At 35.3% G+C, this 22,550-nt stretch overlaps 2 pseudogenes; both read left to right on the top strand.

Annotated features, from left to right (window-relative positions):
- Window positions 1-460: 460 nt before the first annotated feature.
- LOC149571650 (rust resistance kinase Lr10 pseudogene) lies at window positions 461-1,703 on the top strand (annotated as a pseudogene).
- A 2,753-nt stretch (window positions 1,704-4,456) lies between these two features.
- LOC149571651 (rust resistance kinase Lr10-like) overlaps window positions 4,457-22,550 on the top strand; it is a 53,639-nt pseudogene continuing 35,545 nt past the window's right edge.

Consider the following 22,550-nt stretch of genomic DNA (forward strand, 5'->3'; position numbering starts at 1 on the left):
ATGTAAATGTCAAAATGGGTAACATGTGGCATGGTAGTTTTGCCCACGGTTTTGTAAAACATAAGTGGTTTCCAGGTTGTAAAATCACTATAAAAGGAGGGCTTGGGGAGGTGTTTGTTTAATTGAGTTTAGTTTGCAAAACTAGTGCTAGAAGGAGTCTCTCCAAGTTCGAGTTGTGGTGATGCGCTCCTATAAGAACTTGCATTGCAAGTGTATTGTAATCATCTTGGTTTGATAATACATTGTGCGAGTTTTGGAGGGTGGGGTTTTTCTCCCTGAAGGGTTTCCCCACGGTAATCACTATGTTGTGTGTTCTTTGTTATTTTGATTATGTTATTATGCATTTCTTGAGATCTTTTCAATAGTTACTTTGATTTGCATAATCATCTTCTCAAAGATTAGCGTAGGAAGCGATTCTGCGCACCTTTACTTCCTTACAATGAAACTATCAAGCAGAACTATGGAAGGTAAGACTAACCTTTATGTGCAAATTTTAAAACTCTTCTAATTTTCTTGTGGTGCAGTCGCTAATTAATCTATATTACTACGCTTGATTTCCAGGATTAGCTGTCATAATAATAGTAGCACGAGCTCTCATAGTTGTTTACCGAAAGATGTCATACTTCTTCAAGTTTAAAGAGGTCGAAACTCATGTCCCAACCGAACCTGTGAATTCAGTGACTATTGGCAAAGTGGAGAGTTTCCTCCGAAGTTATAAACATCATATGCCAACCAGATATTCATTCTCTCATCTAGAGAAGATCACCAACAACTTTGCAAATAAATTGGGAGAAGGGGGATTAGGTGTGGTTTACAAAGGTAATCTTCCAGGTGGCACTTTGGTGGCCGTCAAAATTCTTGATCAATCGAGACAGAGTGAGAGGCAGTTCATAAACGAGGTTGCAATGCTGGGAACCATTCATCACGTCCATTTGGTTCGCCTCATGGGTTACTGTTTTGAAGCGTTCAGGACCGCACTTGTATACGAGTACATGGCCAATGGATCCCTAGAGAAGTTTCTATTTGCAGAGAAAGGAAAAGGAAAAGGAAACGAGTAGGTGCTCAGTTGGGGTCAACTGTATTCAATTGCTTTGGGTGCAGCTCGTGGAATTGTGTATTTGCACCAAGATTGTAGCAGGCGCATCGTTCATTTTGACATTAAGCCTCACAATATATTGCTGGACGCAGATTTCACACCAAAAGTAGCCGATTTCGGTCTTGCTAAACTCTCCAAGAAGGAAGAGAACCACGTATCAATCACGTTAACAAGAGGGATGCCAGGATATGTTGCGCCAGAGGTGTGGGATAGAAATTTGGGAGCTGTAACGGACAAATCAGATGTTCACAGTTTTGGAATGCTGTTACTGGAGATAGCAGAAAGGAGGAAGAACATTGACGTGCAGGCGAGTCGTTCAAGTCAATTGTATTTTCCGGAATGGGCGTTCAAATTGATAGTGAGTGGGGAGTTGGAGAAGAGGTTGAGAGAAAGAGGCAGAGGAGATATGGGAGTGGAAGATGAAGAGAAAGTGAGGAGAACAGCGAAAGTAGGACTTTGGTGTATTCAATACAATTTCGTTGACCGACCGTCAATGAGCAGGGTCGTACAAATGCTTGAAGGACGCGGTGATGATGTAAGCATTCCTCCACCACCCTTCAACCCCTCCGGCCCACCACGGGAAGAACAATTGTCATCTTCCACTTAAATATCCATGCTACAAAGACACCAAGAACACTTTGGGACGATTGTCTATTTAGAAATGGAATGATGTAGGGAGCCATCTTTATATTACGTGAATCTTGCAGGTTTAAGGGTCACGTTGATTATTAAATTATATATATATATATATATATATATATATAATTCTTTTTTGTCACGAGTGACATTAGATGTTTTCTAATTTTACTCTATATATGTAGATCCCACTCTACTTGAATGGTCAATCCCATACATCTATAGAGTGTTCATTTTTATTATTTGTGTTTTAGTTTGATTGCGGATATTAAAAAGAAATCTTGTCTTGGGAAGCCTATATACCCTGAACTATGGACAATTATTCAAGCTTCTTGTTGTAAATAGTGTTAGAAGTACCTATATGCAATCTTACATTTGGGCTTTTTTGTCTTTTGCCTTTTATGGCTTATGTTTAAATTTTCCTAGTCAAATGTTCAATTAAATCATGTGGTTTAAGTTTCAATAATAATAAATAACTAAAATTGTTTTTCAAAATAAATTTAATTATCTCGTGGTTCTCATTAAACTAGCTTAATTTGCCAAATAATGCTAAGGGACTTAATTCTCCAAAGTCATGTCTTGTTGTTGAATTTGATTGTGTAAAGTATTTTTAGCAAAATAATTATCATGGATTGTGGAAATATGTTCTCATTAATGATCAAATTATTAAAAATTCTAATTAGAAATGCTTAAAAATCAACTCTCGTAACTTAATGGTTCTCACTTAGGGTCCATTTGGTTCATGGAATTTTAAAAATCAGGATTTCTACAAACCTTGGTTTAGCCAAATCAAGGTTTTGCAAATCTTCATTTCAATTTTGAGATTTTACTTGAACTATTTGTTTCACTCAGAAGATGCGTGTGAAGGCACATTTTTATGCGTAAGCTTGGAGTCGAAGGCAAATTTCAAAAAGTAGTCCAATCTATTGTTTTTACACTCCTTAAAGAGCATAACCAAGTTTTGATTTTCAATTCCTACTTGCTAGTAGGAAGTTGGAAAACCTGGTTTTGAGGCAAAATTGGAAGTCCGGTATGCTAATTCCATTTTGCCAATTTTGAAACAAATGCAAAAAATTTGAAATCTAGATTTTGAAAAAGTCAACTACTATCATCTTCAAGGAACCAAACAAAGCCTTAATGGTTCTAAGTGCTCAAAAAATAATATTTATAACTCACTTTTCTAAATTTAAATCAGCAGCCACCCTATAACCCAAAACATTGGCTCAAAAGAATATACACAATCTAAATTGAAAAGTAAAAAATTAATACTCATTAATTTTGGAAACACATTCACAATTAACCATGGTACTTCGTCAAAGTCAAAGTGAAAGTTATGGTCAAAGTGAAAATTATGGACGTTGGAAATGGTCAAAGACAGAACCAAAGTTGGTAATGCTCCAAAATCGAGCATTCATAACCAGTTCTTGAATAAGTCAAAACTTTAAAAGGTTGGGTATGGGTGAAAATGAAGCTGACATAACTGAGGCGATTCTAAATGCTCCGAATTTGAGCATTCCTAAGTTCCTCTCTTCAAGAAATTGTTATGTTTTTAATCTTCCATCAGTTTCAACTTTACGTCTTCCCTGGAAACAGATTAAATGATGCCCCACCCAAATTCAATTGTTCGAAAATTGATAAACATGGGTTAATAGACAGACTCCCGATGATGGTAGGTATGAATTAATCTTGACTGTCTACGGGAATCCTTCGAAGTTTCTTCATCAAATTTCATGGGTGTTGAACATGAACCGTGCGCTCTGTTATCAAAATCATTGTAGGATTGCGCAGGATTTGAAATACACGTGCAAGACCATTGCCAATTCAAAGAACATGCACAGAACTGTCGCCCCGTAAGCCTAGAGCGTAAATGGAGTCCAGATAACCTGTTGGTGTTTGAGCAAACGCGCATATCGAAACTGCGATTGTGAACCCGATAGCCAAGCTCAATGAAGGCTCACGCTGCTTACTGGAAGAATGTGGAAGGATGAGTTGCGCCTCTTCAGATAAAGTAGCGCTCAAGGTGGAGAAACAGTCTTGCTATACACCTGAATTTTGAAATATGAAGCCAGCTCAAACACGAAGCGTTGGTCTCAGATAAAAGTATATGAACTCGATATGTTGGACAAAGTGCCAATGAACAACCTGCATCACTAAGATTGAATGTTATATTACAATCGATGGATGGTTATGAAAGGATCAGCAAACCCACTCGACTCTGCAAAGTAGTGTTAACGTCACATATTAAGGGTCCATTTGGCAACGGGAATACAAGTGGGATAAGCATATGTATATTCTTAAAATTTTGAATTCTTTGTTTGGATGAACCAAATCGGAATTGGAATAGAAATAAAATTGGAATACGTATTCCAATTTTGGCCCAAAAATGAGGATTTATTAATCCACCAAAATAGATGGAATAGGAATACGTATTCCTATTCCTATTTTCTTTTATTTTAGAAAACATAAATTTTTGAGTCCATGTATTCCGCATCAAATTTTGGGTGAACCAAACAAGAACAGCAATACATAACCCCATTTTCTATTCAAGAATAAGTATTACAGAATAGGTATTCCTATTCCCACTTTGAAAAAAAAAAGTCAACTTTGACTATTTAACACTTTTGATTTAGAAATTAAACTTAATGTGTGATCTTTAAACTGTGAAATGAAATCTTGTTTAACTATATGATCGTACTGTGGCTGTCATTGTTGGTATACGGAAAAATGCTGAACTATGCACAAGGCATCCAAGGTATGTGATAACTGTAAATATTAAGTTGAGCGAAGAAACAAAGCAAGGCACAAACAAAGTAGATAATGCTTGAGATAATGCAGAAATCAAACAAAGTAAGGTGATGGCAGTGTGCCAACTGTTTGGAAAAATGCTCATGTAGCGAGATTGAAGAAACTTATAAAGCTATAGAAGATGGTCAAAAGCAGAGATAATACCTCATCCACTGGCCACATCGATTAATGTTAATTCTATATTATGCATTCTCCAAAAAAGTCATGGATATAAATAAAGTACACATAACCTTTGATCCCCTACATAGAATGGCAGTACAACATACATTACAGCCAGCATATGCCACTTGAATGTTTCAAATAGTGGTGACTCACATGAAATAAGCAAGGAATTCCTGTGCTATGTGCACAAGTTCAAGATGATACTGATGGCTAACGAGGTCGTACGAGCTTTGATCAAATGTATCACAACCCACCTTGTGAGACTCTTATTTGGTAGGAAGTTTGTCGATTTGTTGGTGGACATAGACTGAGTATTGGTTATCTTTAGTTGTCTATTTTGCACTTTTGATCTAGACATTGTTCAACCATAGACTATAGTCAAATTGTAGTTTAACCATGTAGTTATGTATTTTTTATCTTTATGAAATTTGATGAGATTTTATTTTGTCGATATGTTAATCTACTATGTGATCTAGATTATTTTTCATTATACTTACATTTTAGATTGATACATGTTGATAATGATGTTATATTTAAATGATGCATTATGTTGATGGTACATTTTGATGTTGAGGCATAGTGATGAATATGTTTTCTAAAAACAAATATATGAAATGTGATATGATTTCATTGGTTGTGCTTATTGATGCTATTTCAGTTGATTATTGGCGAGCATTGATCTATATCTTCTTTGGTTGAGAGTGTGTATGAGTGGTTGTAGGATTGAAGTTGAGGGTCGGTTCATATAATCTGACCCACATACACCACCTTGTGCATAATAGAAGTATTGAAAGAAATCATACTTCATTGCTTATTGCTACGTTGTAATGAATATTAGAATGCATTGTTTTAGGGCATAATTTAGATATGTGATCTAATTCATTTTATTTGTTTTTAAGGAAATATAAGCTTAACTATAGTAATAAAAATTTCTTTACTAAATGACTTTATTTTAGTCAAAATGTAAATTGAGGGAAGAAAACTAAATAAATATTTGACTTATGGTACATAACCACAATGCTAAGAGTTCTCATGTTTCATTAATGTTTTTGGTGGACAGTAGAGTTGGGATGGGTGTGTAATCAAGGTTGTAATAACAAAGTGAACCGGAAATTAATATTATTAATGTCAGAGTCTGTTTTCCATACCTGAAACTAGAAACGGATAGAAAGTGAGGAAATAGTGTTATTAATAGAGTCTTCTTCTCCATGGAAACCGTGCCATCGATGGGAGTGGACGCATTGCATTGAAAACAGAGACCTCAGAAAAGACGTGGAAAAATAAAAAGAGAACTGCGACTGAGTGCCTAGCAGAAGGGTCTACGCAAGTTGTCAAGAGGTTGTTCAAATTTCTGGGAATTTTTTTATCTTGACTCATAAACAGTTTCTTTCCTTTCTAATCTCCTTGGCTTTGATGGACATTTATAAGTTTTGATAGAATATGATTGGCTGGTGGTCTGTTAAAATTGTTTGGATTATGGTGTGCATGTGATTATGTTTCGCATGTAGAACTGCTTCTCTTTTATTCAAAGGGGTTGTTATAAAATAAAGCAATGACTAAGTGATCTTAGCTGTTCAGAATTAAACAAATGAGCCACACAGCAAGCTTTACCCTTGACCGTCTGTGTTTTAAGAGCATGGTTGTAATTGGGAACGTTTTAATGCTGTTATTGCTCCATTTCCTTAATCTTAAACGTAGCCTTTTGGATAGAGGATGAAAGCCTCTACACGTCTTAAGTCCTCTTCCTCATTAGGCGTAGAACTTATTGGGCTCGCCTTGCGACTGTTATTTGATATTCCACCATTTCAGGTTAGTTGAGTTCAATTTCTCTAATATTGTATTGAGCCCCAACGTAGGTAATGGCTAGCAACATGTAATGATGGTGATGATGCACGTATTAGAGTTCCAACATTTTAGCTGAAGTGAATCACCTCTTAATGACTGTGGAAATGTATTTTTATTTTACGCTTGCAACGAGTTCTGTATTAAGTAGTTTAAAAGTGTTTAAACAAAATTGATTATCTATTCACCTGAAATATGAGCGGGTCTGCAATTTAGAAAAAACTAAGTGAAGATGTGTGTAAATAACACATTCTTCGTGACTGGACAAGTCAACAAGATGCACAGCTTTATATTATAATTGTAGAAACTAAAACATAATAAATGGGAGAAAAAACAGAGTATTGTAAGAATTTTATTCATAAACAATGAATCTTTTATTCATTTTGTTTTAATACGCATTGTCTCTGTTATGAGGGCTTATATTGTGCAGCATAATAAATCAATAAACTGAGATCACTGTATAGAGATCATATCTTCATTTTGTTTTAATACGCATTGTCTCTGTTATGAGGGCTTATATTGTGCAGCATAATAAATCAATAAACTGAGATCACTGTATAGAGATCATATCTTCGAAAAATAGCTGACTCTATTTGTTTACATTTCATACATTCAACTGCATGCATCTCATAATCATGCAAACTACAATAAGAACTTCTAAATAATGCATAGCATAACAAATAAATGTCTAAGGATTAATAACTATTAACTCTCCAAAAAACTGTACTAAAATTATACATGACACTATATGTGCAACTTCCTAAAAACTGTACTAAAATTATACATGACACTATATGTGCAACTTCCTAAAAACTGTACTAAAATTATACATGACACTATATGTGCAACTTCCTATGCATGGAGATGCAACAGTTAGCTAGCAGATTAACTTGATGATAGAATTGGGAGTGGAGCAGCAGTTCCATATTGATTGCTCCGCATGTACAAACTAGTAATCTAAGTGCTGAATGACAAGCAAAACTGGTGTATGTAAACCAATGATGAACTTCAGTAATGCAGTGGAACTGTGGCTCAAGCAAGAGTTCCTACATACTCCCCCTTGAGGTCAAGACTTGCAGTTTGATCTCCAAGCACTCAAACTTGACTCATGCAACTTCTCATCACTATAGTCTTATAGACTCGCATGGTATTTCTAATAGAAGTCAACTATCCCTTTACCAATTTCTTTTTTTCATGAGAAATCACAAGGCTCGATTTTCCCCTCCTTGCTCTAATATATAGAAGACTCTTGACACTTCCATGTGCTAATCAAAACAAGAAATCATCAACTACTTCACTCAAACAACTGAACCTTGATCTGCCACTATCACTTTTGACATGCAAATTTGGAGGTTTGTACAACCTTCTCAACATCCTTGTCACTTTCTACCAACAGGATCCATCGATCCATCCATAATCAATATGCGTACAAATTTTCATAGATTCTCCACTGCAACCTCTATTCCAACAAGTCTTTTCACTATGACTCTTCAACCAGCAAACTTTAGAAGGGTCAAGGTCCCAACGTTTATCTTCAGAATGTCCTTCTCAGTGACAATGAGAACAATGCACTCTTTCAACCAATTTCTCTAAACTTCTCATAATCATGGCATCAACTTTATCTTTCTTACTAAATCCTTGGCCTTCATACTTTGGTCTCCAAATGGGATGGATGGGCTCCTTCATGCCTCTCCCATGCTTTTCCGATCTGCTTCATTTGAATCTCATTTTCTGCACAATCTTTAAACCAATATTATTTTTAAAACATCCATTGTTTTCATCATAACAATTTCCATCTATACCTCTAGATATATTCTTACCTTCATCTTTGCACTATTTCCTTGGAGAAACTTTGACTTCATTGTCAACATTAAATTGACATAGATCACTCGTATCACATACAACATCACAAATTGATGACTTTGACTTCAAGATCTCATTTTTAAAAAAATCTCTAACCTCTTACTCAAATCTTCATTCTCCTTGTTAACTTTATCAAACAACTTTAAATTGACCTTTTAATCTTTTTCAATTCTTCCTAAATATTCTAAATTTGACATAAATAATCATATCTTTTATTTCCAAATATTTTCAAATTCTCTACCAACTCTGAGTTACACTTCTCTAATTCTTCCAATTCATCTTTCAAACAATCTTTTTCACAAATTAAACTTTCATTCTCTTTTTAACCTTTTTTCTTGTCTTCCGCATTTAAATAAAATCTTACACAAATAAATTACCTACCTCTACAAGTGAGAAATATTCTTGGATTGCACATAATAGATCTGCTTTAATCCCTATAAATCTTCAACCTTTCCTAAATCCATTTCAACACATATTTTCCTTCTGCAATATGCTTCTAGCTTTCTTCTACAATAATGACTCTTTAATTACAACAAGCTCTTTGCACAATCTTCTAGCTTTGCTCTCCCTTCATTTCTTTGCTCACATTCTTACACATGCTCAAGATTTTTCATTGTCACGCCCATGATCTCTCCTTGTAGCTCTGATACCAAATGTAGAATCTAAAACATGCAACAATAAAACAAACGAGCAAAAAAATAGAGTATAATAGAGCACTACAAGAATTTTACACACAAACAATGAATATTTTATTCATTTCATTCAAATACACATTGCCTCTGTTATGAGGGTTTATACAATAGATGACTCTATTTGTTTGCATCTCATAATCATGCAAACTACAATTAGAATTTCTAAATTATGCATAGCATAACAAATAAATGCATAAGGATTAATAATAATTAGCTCTCCAAAGAACTATATTAAAATTATGCATGGCACTAGATATGTAACTTCCTATCCATTGAGATAAATTTGGTTTAATTACAACAATTAATTGGCATATTAACTTGATGGTAGAACAAGGAGTGGAGCAGCAGTTCCACATTGACTCCTTCACATGTACAAATTGATAGTCTAAATGCTAAATGACAAACAAAATTGGTGCAGGTAAACCAATAATGAACTCCACCAAGGTGGTGGAACTCTAACTCGAGCATCAGCTCCTACAAAAATGTTGCCTTGTTTCCTATATGCATAATTACTTCTACAATTTTATAAAAAAAATTTAATGTTGATCTATACTTCTATGACCATTCATTTATTCATACAACACTTGATTATACTCTTTTGAATAAAATGTTGGTTTAGTTAAAAACTAAATGAAATTAACTATAAACATAGTTGTCAAATAAAATGGTTGTTCAAGTTCTTTTCTGGGGTATGATGTTTATCAAGTGCTTCCAAATTACTTTATAAGAAAATTGTAATCGATTGCTCCATGTGCTCTACTGTAGCACTTTTGTAATATTGTGTAAGAATACTACATTTGTATCTTAAATCCCTCAACATCTAAATAGATATACATGTAACTTTTTTTATTTTTTGAAATTCTCTATATATGCTTTGTGTGGTTTTTTCTCAGAGATTAGTGAAGAACTTGTGGCAGATACAAGTTCAACCATTTTCTCAGGGTGCTTATTAGTTTGGCATTATTATTTGCACTATGTAATGATGGTAAACCTCTCCTTTAAGTATATGCATTTAATATAAGAGAGATGAAATTTTAGTTTTGTTTTCTTTTATTAAAAAATAGAGAATAATGTGTGATTTGAGATGAGAGTAAGATCCTCTTCATTACAGTATAAAAATTTGAATAGAATACAAAATAAGTCCATTTCTTGCAACAGAAATGGTTAGTATAACTAATGTGTCATGCTAGTTGTACATGTAGATGCTAAATTATGTTGCAGGTTGATTCAAAGATGAGATTAAATTATTAATGTGGGGGTATTGAGGAAATACTATCATCTCAAAAAGAAAACGTGAAGTATAGGAGTTGGAGGAAGTTAAGTTAATAAACTTATTCTATGATTGTATTGAAATGATTTTCTATTTTCCTAAAACTCCGTCTCTTTTTCTTATCATACATGGGAATCTATTCTTAGGTTCTTCTTTAGGGAAATTAGGATTAGTTTAGTCTTCTTTAACATGAGATTACCTCTAGTAGGTTAGTCTTAAAAGAAGAAGAACTTTGTTGCTCAAATTGATATGGGTAATCCATTTAATTTATTATTTAAGTATGTCACTTTATTTAGATATGGATATGAAAATATAAATGAACATGGGGTTGGTTTTTTTTAAGTAATAATGTATTAAATGTAATATTGGTATTTATGGAATTGGGGAACATTATGTGGAATTTATTTTATGTGTTCATGAGAATTGATGTTCTCTATGCTTTATGCGAATAGAACTTACATAATTCCCTATAATGGAATTGGTGGAGAAATATTCACTTCAAAATTCTTGAATGCCCATTAAATATGGAAATGGTCATAATTTAGTACCTTAAGGTACCTTGACATATCTTATTAATCATAAGGTGATTATGCTTTTGCACAGGTTTTGCTTAAATGAAATTATGTTATGTTTTTGAGGAAAAGGTAGTCATTTTCAAGGGTGTTGAATGTGGGCTAATAGGGAAGGGTAGGAAATGAAAATGTTTTGTTTTTACTCTTTCTATCTACCAGTGGCAAATTGGAATTTGGTATTAAAAATCCTTAGCCAAGCTATTTATTTTGCATATTTTTGTTTATGCATGGTTATTATTTCTTCCTTCCACATCCATGTTTAGTTTCTACTTAGGCATATGATTGCATAGTATATTAGTCACATGGCTATACTCGATCCATCCAATCCAACTATCTTGAAATGCTAGGTTACTTGGGCAGAGTTAGGGAGTTTTTCGTGTTAGGAAGATCACCGAGGGAGCTAAACACTTATTAGTTGGGCAGTAAAATCCATGGGCCACACTCGCATCTCAAGATAGAAAATGGATGATGTCTAATGGCAAGGGAGACAACGATGCATACAAATGGACAAAGGTCCAATGACATTATTTATATTCTTCTATGTGTTTTCTTTTTTCATGATATTATACTTATATGATAAACTCATTATTTTATGTCCAATGTGTAGGTTGATATTCATTTATGATGCTCATAAATGTATTAAACTTTGGGTTTTTGTTTGATGTAATCCTACCATGCAATGAAGTTCAACTTCCTAACTGTATTTCATACATGACATAGTCATGTGATGGCATGTTGTGTTCAACATTTTTGTTGACACATGGCTTATGAAATGTAATTATTTTGTATCTTTTTATTTGTCATGTAGGTTCAAATTTTGTGCAAGTTGATATACTTATTGAAATAATTTAACTTGTTGTTTCAACTATGTGTAGTCCACTATTGACTTTGACTTCCACAATTGATGGGATTTTGCCTATGTGGCATGTGTGTGAAAATGTAGTCTTTACAAAATGTACAGTGAAGATTTTATATGGTGATTAAACTTCAAAAATGAGCTATGTTGGAGAATTAGAGTAAACATGTCTTCATGGGATTTGAGTATTGATAGAGCTTTCAAAATTTTGGGGAAAAGAAACTCAATTTGATACCATAGGAGAAGGAATTCAATTAGTTTAACAAGTTACAATAGTGGTTGTGATGGTTGAAAGAAACAATTTGCATTGGTAATTGTCTTGAGGGATTTTTAGACAACACTCCTATGATAATAATCAAACCCTATAATTTGGAATGAATTAAAAGCATCTGCCAAAGAAGAATGAGTTATATTCAATAATAAAAGATTATGGTTCCCTAAATCATTAACAATCATTTGATGCAAACACTCTCTAACTATAAGAAAAGATTTGATTGAAGTCATAAAGACATCAAAAGAGAATACATATATACCTCATTCTTATGAAGTATACCAATATTCCAAAGTTGGAGGAAATGAAGTTAAAATACCAAATATATGACTATTCTCTCATCTTGAAATGCTCACTTATTGACATCATTGAAACAATCATGGGACATGTGGATTTACTAGGATTCTAGGAATTGATCAGAACATAGGAAAATGCTCTAATCATTACACAAATTCTCACTAGTGGCTTGGCTCAAGTAGGTGGCCTCTCAGTATTAGTACAATGTCCCAAATATAGTTCTAGAATACATGAAAGCCTACAACCTAGATACTCAAAATTAGTAGAGCCAAATAATAGGGTAGTAGCAAGGTTGGATCTAGTATCTATATCTATTGTGCTCCTATTGCTAGATATGTGCAGGATCATAGGGGGTACAAAAAGTGGCGATGTGGAAAAATAATAATTTTGGAATGTCCAAAAGTAAAATCCACTTTGACTTTTTCCCCCCAAGCCTATCACCATAACAATGTTTAACAATCCTATTGAAACTAGATACTCGAAATATAAGATACTTGATACGTGGGATAATATACACAACCTGCAAGTTCATTTTTCACCAATCTAATAATGTTTGTGTTTAGCTTCAACGTTTCGAGTCTAAAAATTATTTTTGGGTATCAAATAAGTCACACCAAGTTTTAACTCCAAGTAAGTAATTTTTTTCCATGTATGTATTTCATTTGTTTTTATAATCAAATTTAGTTTTTCTTTTTAAATAGAGTTTATGTGGTTTATGATTGAATACAATTGTAATTTGAATTGTGTGTCCAATCTAAATAGACATGGCTGATAGAAATGATCCTCAAAACCCCCACCCATGAAACAATGAGCCTCAAAATGAACCACAATCACCTCCACCCAAACCACAACAATGCCTAAATGATTCACTCCTCTCTCAAAACCCTCTTCACTTGGAAGATTTGATTCACTAGAATCTAAATGAAATATGAGGGTTTTAAACCACACATCAAAACATTCCTGTATTGTCTCCCATGCTATCCAATTTAAACTCCATAGTATAAAACATTGAGATACTTACCAAGCAACTTAATACTACTCTTCAGTGGCATAATGAGATGCATATGTAGTTTAATGATGGGATGGATTATGATGAGGTTGCAGCCCTATAAATTAGTAAAGATGACTTGAGAAACCTATTTGTCAACCTGAAAATTGGCATTAGAGTCAAAAGCACCAAACCAAGAATCTTAATAAAATGGTGTACAAATGAGGCAATGAGTGTCAACTTTTGGGATTGTTGGTGGATGATTTTTGACAAACCACCACACAACATTTTGGAAGTGCCCTTTTATTTTAGAAAATATTGTATTTCAAGTTTGTTCTTGGGAAAAAAATGATCTATTCTTGGATGAGGCCCAACCAAGGCCTATGATTAGGAGCACCCTAGGATAAACTGTTTGCATAGAGGAAGAATGTAGGTCAATTTTTCCTCCTCGTGTTGATGATGTTGGTATGAGTTCATCAGCTGGAAGCTCACATGCTTGAATGCCCCAAACTTGTATTATGTGCAAGAACTTATGTATGGGTCCCTTGATTGATTCTAATGCATATCAATATGTATTTGGGGAGGAGGTGTTAGCATTAATGTGAATGCTAATGATATTCCTATGGGGGATTATTTAAGAATTGTAGACCACTTGAGAGATTGTTACAACAATTACATGTTGCACTCATGACTATTTTTCATTGATGTCAACATATTGTTTATTCTGTGAAGATTGACAAAGTAGCAGATAGAAATAGAGACCATACAATTTGAGGATTAAAGATGAGATCAAGAGAAGTTGAGGACATGTTCTACTAAGTGTCTTGATGATGTGGCTAAGAGCACATGCAGAAAGTTGAAGACTAGTAATAGATATTCGAGATTTATAGAAGACAATTTACAAATAGAATTCTTGAGAAGTAGTTATATCTCCTAACAAGGATATAATTTGGTTATGCAAAATTTACACAGAGGTAGAAAACATCACGATGATGATGTCAATGAGTGCATGAAGTACGAAGTCACATGTGTGAAATATTTGTAAAGATAGTGAGTTGAAAATGTTATATAATTATGAAAATATGTAATGTAGCATGTACTTTTCATCTTAATGAGGTCCTATTGTAATTGTGAATTGGTAAAGCCTCAAGGCCAACTAAATGGATTATTTTGAGGACTTGATATAAAGGAGAGTTATTTTCCTTGCAATGAAGGAGAGGAGAGTGTATGATTTCTTTTGGAATAGAAGGTGAATTATAAGTGTGAGTTACATGCATGTAGGTGATCTAAGGGATTATTGTGATGTGAGTTTGTGTTTCTAGTATTTAGATCTAAGAAGTATTTAGTGTAGTAGAGGCACAGTGAATGAGTGCAATGATTATATTCAGTAGAGAGTGCTAGTGGAAAGATGATCAATTGCTATTATTTTGAAATGAATAATAAAGAGGCTAGTTAGACAATGAGTTCAATGGTCTTGCCAATAAAGTTGTTTGCATAGTGGGTCCTTCTACCTTCAACAACTCCTAACAACGCTAGCATAGCTCCTACTAGGGTTGGAATCTCTTCACAAGGATTCAAAGTCTCCTAATGGTGTCTAATATGTATTGAATACATTTCATTGGCTCCTAACAAATTCCATCCTCTAACAAGGAACTTATATAATACATCATTTTGTGGGTACCATCACCACTATGGTTTTCTCACTGATCAAGGATTTCCCTAGTTAACATATTAGGTGTCATTATGCATGATTATCCTCTTATGGTTTCTATTTATATTGATCAGATGTTTGAGAATTAATAACGTTAATAAAAGTTATATTGATCAAATAACTAGTCACTCCCCTCTCAGTTATCTTAACAAACTTAACTTTCTAATAGTTAGCATGAATGTTGTCAGTATTCCTATGGGGGAGTATCCTAGAAGTTCTAGAGAGATGATACAGTGATCATATGTTGCATTCATGGAAGTGTTTGTCATTTATGTCAACATATGAGGTATTCTATGAGATTGATAATGCAGTAGACAGAGATTGAGGTCACGTAATTTGAGGATTGAAGATGAGATTATGTGCATTTAAGAACATATTCTAAAAATCATTTTGATGATATGGTAAAGTGCATGTATGAAAAATATGAAGGTATTGGATAATTATTTGAGATTTGTTGAAGATGACATTCAGATAGAGTTCCTATGCAGCAGTTACTAATGTTTTAATTATATCTCCTAGCAGAGATAGAATCTAGTTAAGAGGGATTATATAGAGGTAGAAAACATGATGATGATTATGATGTAGTGGTCAAATGCACACATCTTGATGAGCATCGAGTAAAGAGTTATGAAGGCTATGAGCCAACAATTTTGTTGTAATCGTGAAAATTTATAATGATGAATGTAATATCTTAAGATAGTCTTATATTATTATTGTAAATTAGGAAAGCCTCAAGGTTGACTCAATAATTAGTTTTAGGACTTATTATAAGTAGCCCGAGTGGCAATTCTTCTCTGCTCTAATTTTTTGATCTTCTCTCTGCCTTCTACTCTCTGATGTCGAATGAATGAGCTTCATTCCTTTTGTATGGCTTCAAAAACTTTCCCTCTCTTTTCTAGATTCAAACTCACCTATCGAGTTAATGAGTGTCAAGTAGGTACGTGGGTGTTTGGCTCAAGAGGCAATCAACTATTATCTTTTCAAATTTCTAATAGAATTTATGCAAATATATGACCAATGCCAAAGGTTGCACTTCTTGCCCATTTTAATTCAATACAATCACCCAATGTTTAGTTTTAATCTCCTCTATACCTTCATTGTCTACACCCTAGTTTTACTCCCTTGTTCACTATCTTGCAACAACAATCTAAAATGTGGCATCACATAGATCCACTATCCTTTTAGTCTATGGTAGGGTGGATGTGGTTTACCACAATTTTAGGTTGACTATGTAAATAATGTTTGTTTGATTATCGAGATTGATAGCCAGAATTACACACTCATAAATATCTTCTTTGATAATACAACCTCAATAATAGTTCAAGACAATAATTTCAAATAATGCTCATTTTTAGATACCCTTTTCAATCTAAAAAATTAGTTACGTGTCTTTGTAGATTACTTTTTCTTAACCTCAATTCCATCATCGAATGTGATTTGGTAGTTCACTACACAGCAACATGGACTGATTAAAGAAAATATAAATCCAAGATTATCTCCATCATTATTGCTAGTTAAAGTATTAATTAGGAAGAGTTTTGTTTGAGTCTTCTCCAAATGGCATGCCCATGCAAGAAGATCAATTTGACAACTTAGCAATTTGTATTTGTTTGAGCTTCTTCCAGTGGAGTAGATATCCATGATTGTAGAATTGGACAATTAGTTTAGATGAGAAAATTAGGCTGAATAATATGCAACCGTCTATAATAAAGAGGTGATGTAATTAGATTAATTAGTGTGTCTATTGAATAAAAGAAATTGGTCTTTGGTTAGCAGAGCTAGAATTGTGTAAAAAATCTTTGTTTTATTCTATTTTATTTGTGTGGTTGCATTCAGTTTCTACAATTGGTATTAGAGTCATAGATAAGATCTTGGACGTGTTCGTAGAAGATTGAGATGAAGTAATGAGAGAAATAAATTGAGGGTCCATAATTGAGATTGGTTATTTTGTTTGAAGAAACTACGATTGTAGCTCCAAAGAAGAAATTGCAGCAGGGAAAAGTTTGTTCCTAGGTAATTTATTTGTGTAAAGAAGTTCTTTGAATTAATGGGGAAATCAGGTAAGAAGGTTAAGAAGGAGAATGAAAGTCTTATTTGTAAACAAGATATTTTGAATATGAATTGAGACAGTTAGAAAAGTGTAATTCAGAATTTTTAGAGGATTTTAAAACATTTGGGAAGTAGAGATATGAATATTTGTGTCAAATTGAGAAGCTTGAAAAAAAATTAGAAAATGTTGAAGTGAAAAACAATTTAATGATAGTTGATGAAATCAATAAAGATAATGAAGATTTGAGTAAGAAGTTAAAATTTTTGAAAGAAGAAAAAGAAATGTTGAAATCAAAGCCACCTTTTTGTGATGTTACTTTTAGCACACAAGATTTGGTTTGTTCTCCTGTTTTTTCAGTTAAAGATGAAGATAAGCAACCATCTACAAGTATGGATGAAATTTGTCTAGATAGTGACAAATGTTGTTTTAAGAACAATATTGGCTTGAAGATTATGCAAAAAATGGGTTTTCAAGGAAGTGGATTAGGAAAGCATGGGCAAGGCATGAAGGAGCCCATCAAACCTATTTGGAGGCCAAAATTTGAAGGCCTTGGATTTGGTGAGAGAGAGAGAGAGAGAGAGAGAGAGAGAGAGAGAGAGAGAGAGAGAGAGAGAGAGAGAGAGAGAGAGAGAGAGAGAGAGAGAGAGAGAGAGAGAGAGAGAGAGAGAGAGAGAGAGAGAGAGATTTTATTTTTCTTGTGATAGATTTGATATTGGTAAAACTACAGGTTTGAACAAATCATGTTCAAGTAAGGAATATATTTCATGTTCCCATTGTAGTAGAGATGGACATATAGAGGATAAATGTTGGGATCTTCACCCTTATAGCATCTGTAGGTTGATGAGTCATAGTGAAGAGTCATGTTGGAATAGAGATTGCAGTGGACAATATTCAAAAGGTTGTATATAAATTGATTATAGATGGATTGATGGATCCTATTGGCAGAAAGTGACAAAAATCTTGAGAAGGTTGTACGAACCTCCAAGTTTGCATGTTAAAAGTGACAGTGGTGGATCAAGGTTTAGATATGTGAGTGAAGTAGTTAATGACTACTTATTCTAATTAGCACATGGATGTGTCATGAGTCTTCTCTATGTTACAGAAAGGAGGGGAAGACTGAACCTTGTGATCTCTCATGAAAGAGAGAAATTAAGAAAGAAATAGTTCACTTCTACTAGAAGTTCTATGTGAGTCTATAAGACTCTAGTGACAAGAAAATAGATAAATTGATAAAGAGATGGTTTTACTTCTATTAGAAGTACCATGCGAGTCTATAAGACTCTAACGAGAAAGATTTGCATAATAAGATGTAAGAGCTAAGTTTGAGTGCCTTGAGATTGAATTGATAGTCTCAACATCAAGGGGTAGTATGTGGATTACTTCTGCTTGACTCCAATTCCATCATCGAGTGTGATCTGGTAGTTCACCGTACAACAACATGGACTAATTAAAGAAAATATAAATCCAAGATTGTCTCTACCATTTATGCTAGTTAAAGTATTAATTAGAAAGAGTTGTGTTTGAGTATTCTCCAAATGGCATGCCCATGCAAGAAGATCAATTTGACAACTTAGCAATTTGTATTTTTTTGAGCTTCTTTTGGTGGAGTGCATATCCATAATTTTAGAATTGGACAATTAGTTTAGATGAGAAAATTAGGCCGAATAATATGCAAGGGGCCTATAGAATAGGCACTATAGCTATTAACTAAGTGGGCCACTCATGTTACATCTATTGTCTAGACTACTAAACTGCTAGCCCCACCCAACTATTCTACGAGTTAGCTTTTTGGTAGGGGGTTGGTCCTACCTCCTATAGAACTTGCTTGCAGCCTATGGCCCCTATCGGTTGTCTCTGCTTCGGTCCTTTCACCCTACTATGAAGAACTTGGAGCAAACACCTTTGCATCAAAACTAGAGTCTCCTTATCCCCATAGCCCTACTATTCTCAAGGTAGGGACCAGCCATCATGTAATTTGGTAGGGTCCTCCCCACAATGGCCCTTAGAATAGTAGGGGGCCATAGAATAGTCTGGGGACCACCCCTGCTCAAGAATGAAACATCATTCATATGCAAAGTTCCTGTCCTCTACAGACTAACTGTGGTTGCTACCGATTCCCCTTCTGTTGAATCAAGACCTTGCCCTAGGGCGCCATCTCTTACATCTTCATGTAGTACGCCATCCTTCCATTATGGCCATTACAAATGACCATTTTCTCGCATCTCATTATCTCATTTGATCTGTGGCACTAACCTAAGATAGCCACTTACGTATTGTCGCCCCTACCTATAGAACTCCTACCTTCTCTCTCTGATGCCATAGAATAGTAGGGGCTGCCCTATGCCCCTACTAGAACCACCCCCCTATAGATGAATTCCCAATGCCCCATTCCCACTGAATAGGGCTTGATTCTATATGTAACATGCCCAGCTTCTAGTATGGTTGTGGGTTCCGATTTGGAGGTCTCAATGATCTGCTACTATATCTATTGTTGCCCATGCTGAATTCTAGATAGTTGTGTTAGACATGACTTCAAAAGTGGCCTTGTTTAATGAATTCATTTGGGCATGTTACATGTAGAATTTCCTATAGAATGGTAGGGCCCTACTAATAGTAGGGCATTCAGGCCATAGAATTTGAGGGGTCATAATGTAATCTACAATGAGGGTGGGATTATTCCCTGGTTCGGTGGATGCGACAATGAGATTTCTAAGAGATGTGAGTAGGCGTGGGGGAGAATGAACTAATATTGATTGATCAAGTAGAGATGGAGACATGATTATCACAACAGATAGGATGCATGAATAGGGCAATTGATGGATAGAGATGAAACTCTACTGAGATAGGAATGGGATGCATGAAGAAGGGACGAGTGGGCTAGCCCTATAATTTGAAGGGAGCCAAGATCATTTGGGGTCTATAATTTGAAGGTAAGGTAAGGTGGGGGTGCATGTAGAAGGCCCTCATCTGCAATAATTTGCCTAAGGCATTCAAGATTCTGAATAATCTGCCTATTAGAATGGTAGTGGCATGCAAGGGAATAATAGAATAGTAGGGTTGCATTCACGAACTATCTCTAATAATCGGGGGCTCTTGCATCTCCACAGTACCCTACAATTCTATGGGTGTTTCTCCATCCATACATGTTGATGGACTTCTGCATGCATCGTAACACCTTCAACTAGTTACTACTCATACAAGGCCCTACTATTCTATGGGCTCGCCCCATCTCCTCCTAAGGAACCATAGTTGAATGGAGAAAACCGTAGCCTTGCCTATAATTTATAGGATAGGCTAGAGGGGGGTGGGGATATTATGTCTAGAATATTTCACTGGCCCCCTACATGCATACCCCCCCCTTCAATTTATAGGGCATGCCCCCAAACAGATTATTACTAGGCAGATGAGGTATAACCTTCAACCTTCCTTCCCCATAGGGGTATATTATTGTAGGGTGTTAGCTGGATCAAGCTTTTTGGCTTCTGTTGTGCCACTGGGTCTTCATCTAGTGTGTGGATGATGTACTGGAGGGAGGTCTATTGGAACAATGGGATGTGCTGCCAAATCATCAAAACAAGGTGGAACGGACCTTTCGGATCATAGACTCAAACAGAGCTAGAGATTGGATGTTCGAATCAGTTAGATGCCCATGGTAAACCCTTCATTATTGTTGCCATCTCCGTATTTTTCCAATGCTGGTGAAGTGGCCGGCCCTATAGCCCATAAAATTATAGGGTAGGGGTCCAGTTCCACATATGAATATGAAACCACATTGGTGGGTGAGAAACTAATGGATAGGGCTTCATTACTTATGAAACTTATGAATCTGCCTGTAGGGTGTGCATTCATAGGCCCCTACTATTCTATGGCCCCTACTATTAAAGGGGGACATGCCGCTGGTGGTGCCGTAGCCCATGCTTACTCAAATGTTGAATCAATCAAATCAATGGCTCAACAAACCATCTTGGATGCTTCAAGTGCTACAAAAATGACCTCATGTAGGATTAGATGCAAAGGCTCCTACCTTGGCAGTGTTGTTGTGTTCACTCAGTTGACTGGATTGAATGGCACCAGGAAAACAGTTGGCTCTGGCCCCCCAAAATTATAGTTGTGGGGCCCTATTATTTACCAGGGCAGGTGGAAGGCTATAGTTGATTCGGCCGAATCAATTATGGGAAACCAACAGGAAAGGGGGTGGCCCTACCTAGCATGTGGAAGATAGTTTGATGCCGTGAATCTACTCCTGGAATAGTTATAGGCTATGTCTTTCGATCTGCCCCTTCCTCTGTAGGAGAACAACCACCACAAAGGGAACTTACTAGGGACACTGCCTAATGGGTAGCCTATAGAATGGTAGGGCACCACTACCTAATGGAGATGGAAAGCCACCTAATGGAATACTACCACATGGAGAACCAACTCACTCCCTACTATTTCTTTTTTTGGATGCCCTACCATTCTATAGGCTACAATCTCCTCCCTTCGAATATAGAGGGGGGCACCACCTAATGGATGGATAACCACCTAGGGCTAAGGGTGCATCATATAATCAAGATAGATGTATCTATCCCTTCCATTGAGTCATCGTTTACATAATCCATTGGTCCCCCTTAGATATAGTAGGGCCCTTTAGAATAGTAGGGCCCTTTGTTTGCAGTTTCCAAATGCATGTATTCCCTACCACTAACCATTGCCCAACCCGAACAATCCACTATTGCTAGATGCTTTCCCTCCTTCTCTTTCTATGTCAACAAGTCAACCAAGATGGTTAGGAGAATAGAGAAGTAGTTAAAATGTTTGGTCCCGAGGTACCACCCCTTAAAATAGTAGGGAATGAAGTGAGATGAGGTTTAGGAGGGAAGGAAAACCAATATGAATTTGTGTCGTGTTTGTCTCGGTTCATCCTCCTAGCATCGTCCCCTCCTCGAGTTTGGATAGACAAGAGCGGAACTGCTAGGCATTACTTAGTTCATGCGCCTATGGAATAAAATAAATTGGTCTCTACTTAGTAGAGCTAGGCTTGTGTAAAAAATCTCTATTTTATTCTATTTTCTTTGTGTGGCTACATTCAATTTCTATAGGCTTTCATAGTATTCAAGAACTAAGTTCCCCCATAAGTGTCCTTGTGTGTCCTAGGTTGTTATATGCACTTGAAAGCATATCTTTAGGTCTACCATGTCCCTTGGAATAGGTGATTGTTAAGGGGGGATTAGCACATTGAGATATTACACAAAATCCATTATTTCATTAGTGTATCAGTTGTAAATCAAGCGATATCAATGTGGGTATGATATTTTCAATTCAGAGCACTTCCTTTGCTTGTATGGGAACGAATCCTATCCAGATTAATGCTTAATAGGTATTTTGTTTCAAAACTATCTACATTTGCATCTTAGCACCTAATTAGGCTTAGTTTTCTTATAGTTCAAAGAAAAAACA

This window comes from Cupressus sempervirens, chromosome 2 (assembly GCF_028749045.1).
Source record: "Cupressus sempervirens isolate cs-2001-9-10 chromosome 2, ASM2874904v1, whole genome shotgun sequence".
NCBI classification, from domain to species: Eukaryota; Viridiplantae; Streptophyta; class Pinopsida; order Cupressales; family Cupressaceae; genus Cupressus; species Cupressus sempervirens.